The sequence below is a fragment of the Saccopteryx bilineata genome, chromosome X, assembly GCF_036850765.1.
Source record: "Saccopteryx bilineata isolate mSacBil1 chromosome X, mSacBil1_pri_phased_curated, whole genome shotgun sequence".
Lineage (NCBI taxonomy): Eukaryota > Metazoa > Chordata > Mammalia > Chiroptera > Emballonuridae > Saccopteryx > Saccopteryx bilineata.
Genome location: NC_089502.1, coordinates 53,939,014 through 53,949,711, shown reverse-complemented (window position 1 = coordinate 53,949,711; position 10,698 = coordinate 53,939,014). Strand labels below are relative to the sequence as shown.

The 10,698-nt window shown below is 40.7% G+C and overlaps 1 pseudogene; it reads left to right on the top strand.

Moving 5' to 3' along the window:
• Positions 1-203: 203 nt before the first annotated feature.
• Positions 204-1,455, top strand: LOC136317664 (RNA polymerase II subunit A C-terminal domain phosphatase SSU72 pseudogene; annotated as a pseudogene).
• The last annotated feature ends 9,243 nt before the right edge of the window (positions 1,456-10,698 follow it).

The window sequence follows — 10,698 nt, the reverse complement described above, 5'->3', positions numbered from 1 at the left end:
GCGCATGCTTGTGTTATGTAAGTCTCTGGGGCTCCGGGCAGCTTGGGGGCGCTGCTTACAGGCTTGTACCGCATGTCCTGATTGAATAAGCTCAGCTCCCACTGAGGCTTCTCCTTCTGTGGAATCCCTGGCTACTCTAGCTGCTACTAGTCCCTCTTCTCACTACTCTGCCCCCTACCGCCTGTCTACCTGCTGCTGTTGCTATGTGGACTGCACCCGTTACTCGGGCCGTTAATCTGGCCGCCATTGCAGCTATTTGCTCTTGCCAGCTTTATGCCCCCTACCAACAGCTACCACTGCTAAGCGAGCTGTCCCCACCTTCTCCTTTACTGTTACTCCTACTTGCTCCCCCAAGTTGCCAGCTTCCCAGCCGTGTCTTCCCGCCGTGTCTCCTGCTGCTGATAGCAGGTCGCTTTACCCCTTACTCCCTCTCCTCCTGCCGCTGATGCTCCACATTATGTCTGCTCGGTAGCTGCCTGCTCACTGCTGCGGCTGGCTGTGGTGTGCCTGTCGGACCTGAACTGCAGCATGGAAGCACACTACGACGTCCTCCACCGGTGGGGGCCCTGCATCCGGTCCTTTGGAACCAAGACCCATGTGAAGGTTCCAGGACCAATGCCAGACCAGCTGAATGCTTTTTTTTTTTTTTTTTGTATTTATCCGAAGTTGGAAACAGGGAGGCAGTCAGACAGACTCCCGCATTCACCCGACCAGGATCCACCCGGCATGCCCACCAGGGGGCGATGCTCTGCCCATCTTGGGGCATCGCTCTGCCGCAATCAGAGCCATTCTAGCGCCTGAGGCAGAGGCCACAGAGCCATCCTCAGCACCCGGGCAAACTTTGCTCTAATGGAGTCTTGGCTGCGGGAGGGGAAGAGAGAGACAGAGAGGAAGGAGAAGGGGAGGGGTGGAGAAGCAGATGGGCGCTTCTACTGTATGCCCTGGCTGGGAATTGAACCCGGGACTCCTGCACGCCAGGCCGACGCGCTATCACTGAGCCAACCGGCCAGGGCCCAGTTGAATGTTTTTGATTTCCAAACTACCTATGATAAGATCTACAAAGATCTTGTGCAGAAAAGCAACAGCTTTTACAGGCCTAATGGCGTTTTGCACATGTTGGAGAGAAATAAGAGAATCAAGCTAAAGCCGGAAAGGTTCCAGGATTGCAAAGATGAGTTCGACCTGATCCTGACCTGCAAAGAGAAAGTAGAAAGTATACGACCACATAGTAGAAGATCTGAATTCCAGAGAGCAGGTGACCAACAGGCCTGTGCATGTGGTCAACCTGTATATCTGCGATGATGATCACAGGCCTTACTGGGGGCATTCATCTTCTGCGAGCTCTGCGAGTGCATCCTGCTCACAGATGACTTGGACAGTGAGCTGGATTACGTGCCGCAGGAGTTCGAGGCACAGATGGGCCAGCCCTTCCTGCGCATGGTCTGCTTCTACTGACCACCCTGCGCAGGTGAGCCTGTGGAAGCTGTGCTTTTGCACTGCTTCTTAATGACTTTTTCCTTCGTGTTTCTTGTTTTTATTTTGAGGCCTATCAATGCTATAGTGGTATCCAAATAAACTGTACAACTTATGAGATGAGAAGATGGACATAAATGCTGATTAACAACAAATTTTCTCAGTTCCCCCTTCTACTTACAAGTGGGATATTGGTTTTGAAATTTCATGTTTTTGAGGGAAAACAGTTTATTATACATTTTTTCTGAAAGATATGTTTTTGGCTGTGTGTTTCTCCCCTGCCTGGCTGCATTATAGAATACCTGAATGAATCTTGGGGCTCTGTCTTATTAGGACAGAACTTGCAATTGTGCAAAAAACTGCAACATGAAAGGAACTGACAGCTCGTATAAAAGGTGCATGAACCGGATGGCCTTATTCATTCTTTCAGACTGGATTCTTCATTCCTTTTTTGGTTTTTTCTTCAAAACTCTTGTTTCACTGAGTCATTTTACTTGTTTATGACTGAATGAACTTCTTTATGAAGTTTGAAGATTAATTGACACCAGAGGAACGTTGTTTTCAGGAAAATTTAAACTTGTCTTTCGGGCTTGGTTTCAACAGTATTTACTGTTGAAATTGGTATTAAAGTCAGTGAAATTGATATTAAAAGGAAGTAATCAGCCCTGGCTGGTTGGCTCAGCGGTAGAGCGTCGGCCTGGCGTGCGGGGGACCCGGGTTCGATTCCCGGCCAGGGCACATAGGAGAAGCGCCCATTTGCTTCTCCACCCCCCTCCCTCCTTCCTCTCTGTCTCTCTCTTCCCCTCCCGCAGCCGAGGCTCCATTGGAGCAAAGATGGCCTGGGTGCTGGGGATGGCTCCTTGGCCTCTGCCCCAGGCGCTAGAGTGGCTCTGGTCGGGCAGAGCGACGCCCCGGAGGGGCAGAGCATCACCCCCTGGTGGGCGTGCCGGGTGGATCCCGGTCGGGCGCATGCGGGAGTCTGTCTGACTGTCTCTCCCCGTTTCCAGCTTCAGGAAAAATACAAAAAAAAAAAGAAGTAATCAGTTTTACTGAGAAGACACTGCAAAGGTAAAGAAATAATTCCCTGCTCAAGCTCTTTAACCAGGTAATTAGTTCTGAGGCAGGGATGTTAACCTCTTGTTCAATAACTACAAAATGGTAGGGCTGACAATGTTTATTAGTGCTGTTCTTTGGATAAGGCTGCAAAAAAGCATTTTTATCCTGGACATAAAGTCTGAAGCCTAAGAACAGAGATTTCTTTGTAACTTCTGAAGGCTTAATCATTTCATTCACAACAGTCTAGACTCCTGATAACTTAATTTGCAAGTTATTACACTTGAAAATCAGTCAGAAAGGGTCAAATTAAAATAATATGGTATAGTGGAAATCTTTGTCCTTTCATTTCAGTTATTTATCCTAAATGTCTTTGTTCTAAATTTTTGTTGGAAGCTAACCAGTATAGTGATTAGTTTCTAGCAAGGCGTGAATCACAGTTGAACACAAATTACTTTAAATTTAGGCAATCAAGAAATAGAGCAGACCTATTTCAGCTTAGTTGTATATGTTACAGGAAATGATGATACAAAAATACTTGGCTTCATATATATTAGTGTCTTGGTTTTATTGTGTGTGGGCTTTTTTGGGTTTTTTTTTTTTGGCTTTTTTGTGTGTGTGTGTATTTTTCCAAAGTTAGAAGCCAGGAGGCAGTCAGACTGACTCCTACATGCACCTGACTGGGATCCACCTGGCATGCCCACCAGGGGGCGATGCTCTGCCCATCTAGTGGGGGGGGGCGTTGCTCCATTGCTGAACAACTAAACAATTTTGCTTTTTAAGCACCTAAGGCAGAGGCCAAGGAGCAATTCTTAGTGCCTGGGCCAACTTTGCTCCAGTGGAGTCTTGGCTGCGGGAGGGGAAGAGAGAGATAGAGAGGAAGGAGAGGGGGAAGGAGGGAAGGGTGTAGAAGCAGATGAGAGCTTCTCCTGTGTGCCCTGGCTGGGTTTCAAACCCAGAACTTCCACATGCTGGGCCGACATTCTACTATTGAGCCAACTGTCTAGGGCCTTAGAATAGTGTTTTTTAACTACTAGTCCATGGACCGGTTCACTAGAAATCTCATGACTGGGAAGGAGTTAACCACCCTGATGGTATAAATATTCTTTTTCCTACTTGCATGAAGTCTCTGGTGGACAGGTCCGTGGACCAGTGGTTGTAAAATACTGCTCTAGAAGCATTGGATTTCCCCCAAGACAAGTGGCTTGTGCCCTATGATATTTAAATATCAAAATATTGTTGGAATTTAAATGATAGACTTTGGTTATCTGATAAGAAGCTTTGTTAAAGGTGCATAGTAATAAGTCCATAATTGGTCTCTAGCATAAACAGAAGTATGTATTCTCTCGACTAGTGAAGAAGTGAAAATTTTTATTATAGCAAAGATATGAACCTTATTTTTTTCCTTGCTGTGATTTCTTTATTATTATTATTATTATTTATTTTAGTGAGAGTAGGAGAGGCAGAGAGACAGGCTCCTGCATGTGCCTGACAGGGTTCCACCTGGCATGCCCACTAGGAGGCAATGCTCTGCCCATCTGGGTTGTTGCTTCATTGCTGAACAACTGAGCGATTTTGCTTTTTAAGCACCTAAGGCAGAGGCCAAGGAGCCATCCTCACTTCTGAAACCTAGCCATGGCTGCAGGAGGCAGAGAGAGAGAGAGAGAGAGGAGACAGAAGAGTGGATAAGCCAAAGGTAACTTCTCCTGTGTGCCCTTATAGTGAATCAAACCAGATTTATCCATATGTAGGTCAGTGCTGTACCACTGAGCCAACTGGCCAAGGCCTCCTTGCTGTTATTTCTGATTAAAAGTCATTTTTTTTTCAAACATGGGAATAAAATTGTATTGTTTGAGTGCATCATGCCCTGTGGAACAAGAACAGGAGTTTTCAGAAAGGGAAGTAAAAATTTATTTAAGGAAATGGCCCCAAGCCCTGGATTAACACCTGTACTAATGCTCTGAGACCTAGCCCCCTAATGGCTTCTGGGGGATGTGTTTGTGGGAGAAAAAAATAATTACTCAAGGTGACTATAACGTATTTAGAGTCGCAATCTCTGATAATTGGTCCGACACAGGGTTGGGGGTAGTTGATCATTGCATCTGGTCCTGATGTCCGTGGTGGCATTGTCCTGTCTGGCTTTGCAAGGGTATGGTCAGTGGGGTCCTTGTGCTTTTCTGGGTCTGGAGCTGAAATATACTGGAGCCTAGATGATATCTTTACTTTGACTAAAACTCTGTTTCCCTTGTCAGCAGTCCCGAGGCTTGGTTCCTAAGAATGATGATGACCATAAACTAAGTATACCAAGAGCTTAATGATTAAGGGTGTGGGTGTGCAAGGAAGGAGAGAGGTAGGTGAATTCTGGTGTTAGAAGAGGCCAGTATGGATCAGAAGGAATGAAAGAATAAACAGTCATATTAAAAAATGTTTCTATATGATTACAATAGCTAAAAGTATAATTAGAATATTAATGCCATTTCCTGAAATAATTCAAATGAATACTCAGTTAGATCGGCATAAGAATAAGTATAACCCCACAGAAAATAGCCATGTGTGTGTTACTCTTGGATCAAAATCTTCTTTGCCTAACACTTTTCATCTATACCCAGAAATCTTCAGTGACTCCTGTGGAAACAGAGGAAAGGGATGTGGTCCTAATGTTTTCTAAAACATGATGCTGAGAAAGTTCATTTTGCTTTTTTACCTGTGTTCTCTGCTCACTTTCAAAAATATTCCTGAATTGATTTTTTTTTGACAGAGAGAGACACAGATAGGGACAGACAGACTGAAAGAGAGATGAGAAACATCAGTTCTTTGTTGCAGCACCTTAGTTTCTCATTGATTGTTTTCTCATATTTGCCTTGAGCGGGGTGGGGGGGCTGTGCTACAGCAGAGTGAGTGACCCCTTGCTCAAGCCAGCGACCTTGGGCTCAAGTTGGTGAGCCTTGCTCAAACTAGATGACAGATGAGCCCGCACTCAAGTGGGCGACCTTGAGGTTTTGAACCTGGGTCCTCTGCGTCCCAATCTGATGCTTTATCCACTGCACCACTGCTTGGTCAGGCCATCCTTGATCTTAAGGCAGTATTTTTTTAATCTTCATATGAAGACAGCACAGTTTTTATTAAGACAATGACTACAGGTGACTAGAGATTCCCTTTTAGCCTGAGAGTACAATGTCATGAGATCTATGGTTCTTCAACAAATATTTATTGATTGCCTTCAATATCAGCCAAGTTCCCTCCCTGTTTCCTTAAGTTTTTCAAATTCCTGCTATAGCAACAAATTATATAAACTGGCAAACTAGTAACCCTGGCAGTATAAAAAGTTCTTCATATCTTATTTTTCTTTCTGAATGTTCTATAGAAGTGTTTTGATGCAGTTTTTTTTCTCTTGAGTATTGGATTATATTCAGTTCTTTAGCTTTTGTTTGCAATTTAAAAATTACTATAGTCATTTCTAGACTGTAGTCTACAATGCCATATCACAAACTGTTAATGGATGGTGTTATTCAGATGGTGCTTCTGATAGGGAAAAACTTCTGAGTCGTTAATTAAATTACAGCAGCTGGAGAGTAAGAGACAGTACTGTTAGTAACTTCATGGCCATTGGCCAGATAAAAAAGGACTGCTCACATTCCTTCCACTGCCTGTTCGAACTTCAGATTAATTTCCAGGTGGCTGAGTCAGTAGATGATTTTACCCAGGTGCCATGTACCTCCAGGAGCCTTTGTTTGTTGTTTACACATGGGATTTCTGGACTCCTGGACAAAGCTATTTCTTTATGCTCACTCTGCGCCTATCTCAGAGCAGTTCCCACTTCACCTTCTCCTATAGCAGGTCCCACTTCACCTTAGCCTATAGCTAATATCAATTTCTTTCAGACATCTCTTCCCTGTTCCTCTTAGTTGATGTTTAAAATTGCTTGCAAAATGCTGGGATAGTCGATATGCTGTCTTTTCTACCTAGCCTTGCTGCTGGCGAGGTAGGCTCGATGGCCCAAGACCAGTCTTTTTGGCTAGTATTTTAGTCTCAATAAAATCTGTCATGTTCCTTGTCTAAGATTTTTTTAAAGAAAACTTACTGCTAATGTAATAATTTTGATAAGCAACTATCATAGTAAAATAAATTGCCATGAAATGTTTCCACATTTGGGATTAGTCTTCAGTAGATTTTCAACCATTTTGCTATCGCACACTGGTGTGCTGCAAGAATTTTCAGAACATGTCATTCGTTTTTGGTCAGGGGCACTGCATTTTTTCTCTTAGATTGTCAAATTAAAAAATGGCAACAATCAACACAATAGCTGTCTGGTGTGAATGAATCAAAATTATACTAATTTTTTGTCAAAAAATATATTTTTTCATATACTGCAGTTAGTATTTAGTTTATGTGTGCCATGAGATCAAAAAGGTTGAAAATCTCTGGGTTAGTTCTATGTTGGTATCTTTTTTTTTTTTTTTTTTTTTTTTTTCCCACTCTTTTTTTTTTTTTTTATAATTTTATTTTTTAATGGGGTGACATCAATAAATCAGGATACATATATTCAAAGATAACAAGTCCAGGTTATCTTGTCGTTCAATTATGTTGCATACCCACCACCCAAAGTCAGATTGTCCTCTGTCACCTTCTATCTTATTTTCTTTGTGCCCCTCCCCACCCCCTATCCCTCTCCCATTCCCCCCTCCCCCCCCGTAACCACCACACTCTTATCAATGTCTCTTAGTTTCACTATTATGTCCCACCTACGTATGGAATAATACAGTTCCTGTTTTTTTCTGATTTACTTATTTCGCTTCGTATCATGTTATCAAGATCCCACCATTTTGCTGTAAATGTTCCGATGTCATCATTTCTTATGGCTGAGTAGTATTCCATAGTGTATATGTGCCACATCTTCTTTATCCAGTCATCTATTGATGGGCTTTTTGGTTGTTTCCATGTCCTGGCCACTGTGAACAATGCTGCAATAAACATGGGGCTGCATGTGTCTTTACGTATCAATGTTTCTGAGTTTTGGGGATATATACCCAGTAGAGGGATTGCTGGGTCATAAGGTAGTTCTATTTTCAGTTTTTTGAGGAACCACCATACTTTCTTCCATAATGGTTGTACTACTTTACATTCCCACCAACAGTGTATGAGGGTTCCTTTTTCTCCACAGCCTCTCCAACATTTGCTATTACCTGACTTGCTAATAACAGCTAATCGAACAGGTGTGAGGTGGTATCTCATTGCCGTTTTGATTTGCATTTCTCTAATAACTAAAGAAGATGAGCATCTTTTCATATATCTGTTGGCCATTTGTATTTCTTCCTGTGAGAAGTGTCTATTCATATCCTCTTCCCATTTTTTTTATTGGATTGTTTGTTTGTTTGTTGTTGAGTTTTATGAGTTCTTTGTATATTTTGGATATTAGGCCCTTATCTGAGCTGTTGTTTGAAAATATCATTTCCCATTTAGTTGGCTTTCTGTTTATTTTGTTATCAGTTTCCCTTGCTGAGCAAAAACTTCTTAGTCTGATGTAGTCCCATTCATTAATTTTTGCCTTCACTTCTCTTGCCATTGGAGTCAAATTCATAAAATGCTCTTTAAAACCCAGGTCCATGAGTTGAGTACCTATGTCTTCTTCTATGTACTTAATTGTTTCAGGTCTTATGTTTAGATCTTTGATCCATTTTGAGTTAATTTTTGTACAGGGGGAGAGACTGTAGTCCAGTTTCATTCTTTTGCATGTGGCTTTCCAGTTTTCCCAGCACCATTTATTGAAGAGGCTTTCTTTTCTCCATTGTGTGTTGTTGGCCCCTTTATCAAAAATTATTTGACTATATATATGTGGTTTTATTTCTGGACTTTCTATTCTGTTCCATTGGTCTGAATGTCTATTTTTCTGCCAATACCATGCTGTTTTGATTGTCGTGGCCCTATAATAGAGTTTGAAGTCAGGTATTGTTATGCCCCCAGCTTCATTCTTTTTCTTTAGGATTGCTTTGGCTATTTGGGGTTTTTTATAGTTCCATATAAATCTGATGATTTTTTGCTCTATTTCTTTAAAAAATGTCATTGGAATTTTGATGGGAATTGCATTAAATTTGTATATTGCTTTGGGTAATATAGCCATCTTGATTATATTTATTCTTCCTAGCCAAGAACAAGGTATATTCTTCCATCTCATTATATCTTTTTCGATTTCCCTTAACAATGGTTTATAGTTTTCATTATATAAGTCCTTTACATTCTTTGTTATGTTTATTCCTAAGTATTTTATTTTTTTTGTTGCAATGGTGAAGGGGATTATTCTTTTGAGTTCCTTCTCAGTTGTTTCATTGTTGGCATATAGAAAGGCTATTGACTTCTGTATGTTAATTTTGTATCCTGCGACCTTACTATATTGGCTTATTGTATCTAGTAGTCTTTTTGTGGATTCTTTGGGGTTTTCGATGTATAGGATCATATCATCTGCAAAAAGTGATACCTTTACTTCTTCTTTTCCGATATGGATGCCTTTTATTTCTTTGTCTTGTCTGATTGCTCTGGCTAGAACCTCTAGTACCACATTAAATAAGAGTGGAGAGAGTGGACAACCCTGTCTTGTTCCTGATTTAAGGGGGAAAGCCTTCAGTTTAGTGCCATTTAATATGATGTTAGCTGATGGTTTATCATATATGGCCTTTATCATGTTGAGATATTTTCCTTCTATACCCATTTTGTTGAGAGTCTTAAACATAAAATTGTGTTGTATTTTATCGAAAGCCTTTTCTGCGTCTATTGATAAGATCATGTGGTTTTTGTTCTTTGTTTTGTTGATATGGTGTATTACATTAACCGTTTTACGTATGTTGAACCATCCTTGAGATTCTGGGATGAATCCCACTTGATCATGATGTATTATTTTTTTAATATGTTGTTGTATTCGATTTGCTAGTATTTTGTTTAGTATTTTAGCATCTGTATTCATTAGAGATATTGGTCTGTAGTTTTCTTTTTCTGTGCCATCCTTGCCTGGTTTTGGTATGAGGGTTATGTTGGCCTCATAAAATGTGTTTGGAAGTATTGCTTCTTCTTCAATTTTTTGGAAGACTTTGAGTAGAATAGGAACCAAGTCTTCTTTGAATGTTTGATAAAATTCGCTGGTATAGCCGTCAGGGCCTGGACTTTTATTTTTGGGGAGGTTTTTAATGGTTTTTTCTATTTCTTCTCTACTGATAGGTCTGTTTAGGCTTTCTGCTTCTTCTTGACTCAGTCTAGGAAGGTTGTATTTTTCTAGGAATTTATCCATTTCTTCTAGGTTGTTGAATTTAGTGGCATAAAGTTTTTCATAGTATTCTACAATAATTCTTTGTATATCTACGGTGTCCGTGGTGATTTCTCCTCTTTCATTTTGGATTTTGTTTATATGAGTTCTTTCTCTTTTTTCCTTGGTAAGTCTTGCCAAGGGTTTGTCAATTTTGTTGATCTTTTCAAAGAACCAGCTCCTTGTTCTATTAATTTTTTCTATAGTTTTTCTGTTCTCTAATTCATTTATTTCTGCTCTGATTTTTATTATCTCCTTTCTTCGGCTGGTTTTGGGTTGTCTTTGTTCTTCTTTTTCTAGTTCCTTAAGGTGGGAAGTTAAGTGGTTCACTTGGGCTCTCTCTTGTTTGTTCATATATGCCTGAAGCGATATGAACTTCCCTCTTATCACTGCTTTTGCTGCATCCCATAGATTCTGATATGTCGTATTGTCATTTTCATTAGTCTGTATATATCTTTTGATCTCTGCACTTATTTCTTCTTTGACCCATTCATTTTTTAAAAGTATGTTGTTTAGTTTCCACATTTTTGTGGGATTTTTTTCCTCTTTTTTGCAGTTGAATTCTAGTTTCAAGGCTTTATGATCAGAAAATATGCTTGGTACAACTTCAATTTTTCTGAATTTGCTGATATTGTTTTTGTGGCCCAACATATGGTCAATTCTTGAGAATGATCCATGTACACTGGAGAAAAATGTATACTCAGTCACTTTGGGATGAAATGTCCTGTAGATGTCTATCATATCCAGGTGCTCTAGTGTTTTGTTTAAGGCCACTATGTCTTTGTTGATTCTCTGTTTCGATGACCGATCTAGAGCCGTCAGCGGTGTATTGAGGTCTCCAAGTATGATTGTATTTTTGTCAGTTTTTGTTTTAAGATCAA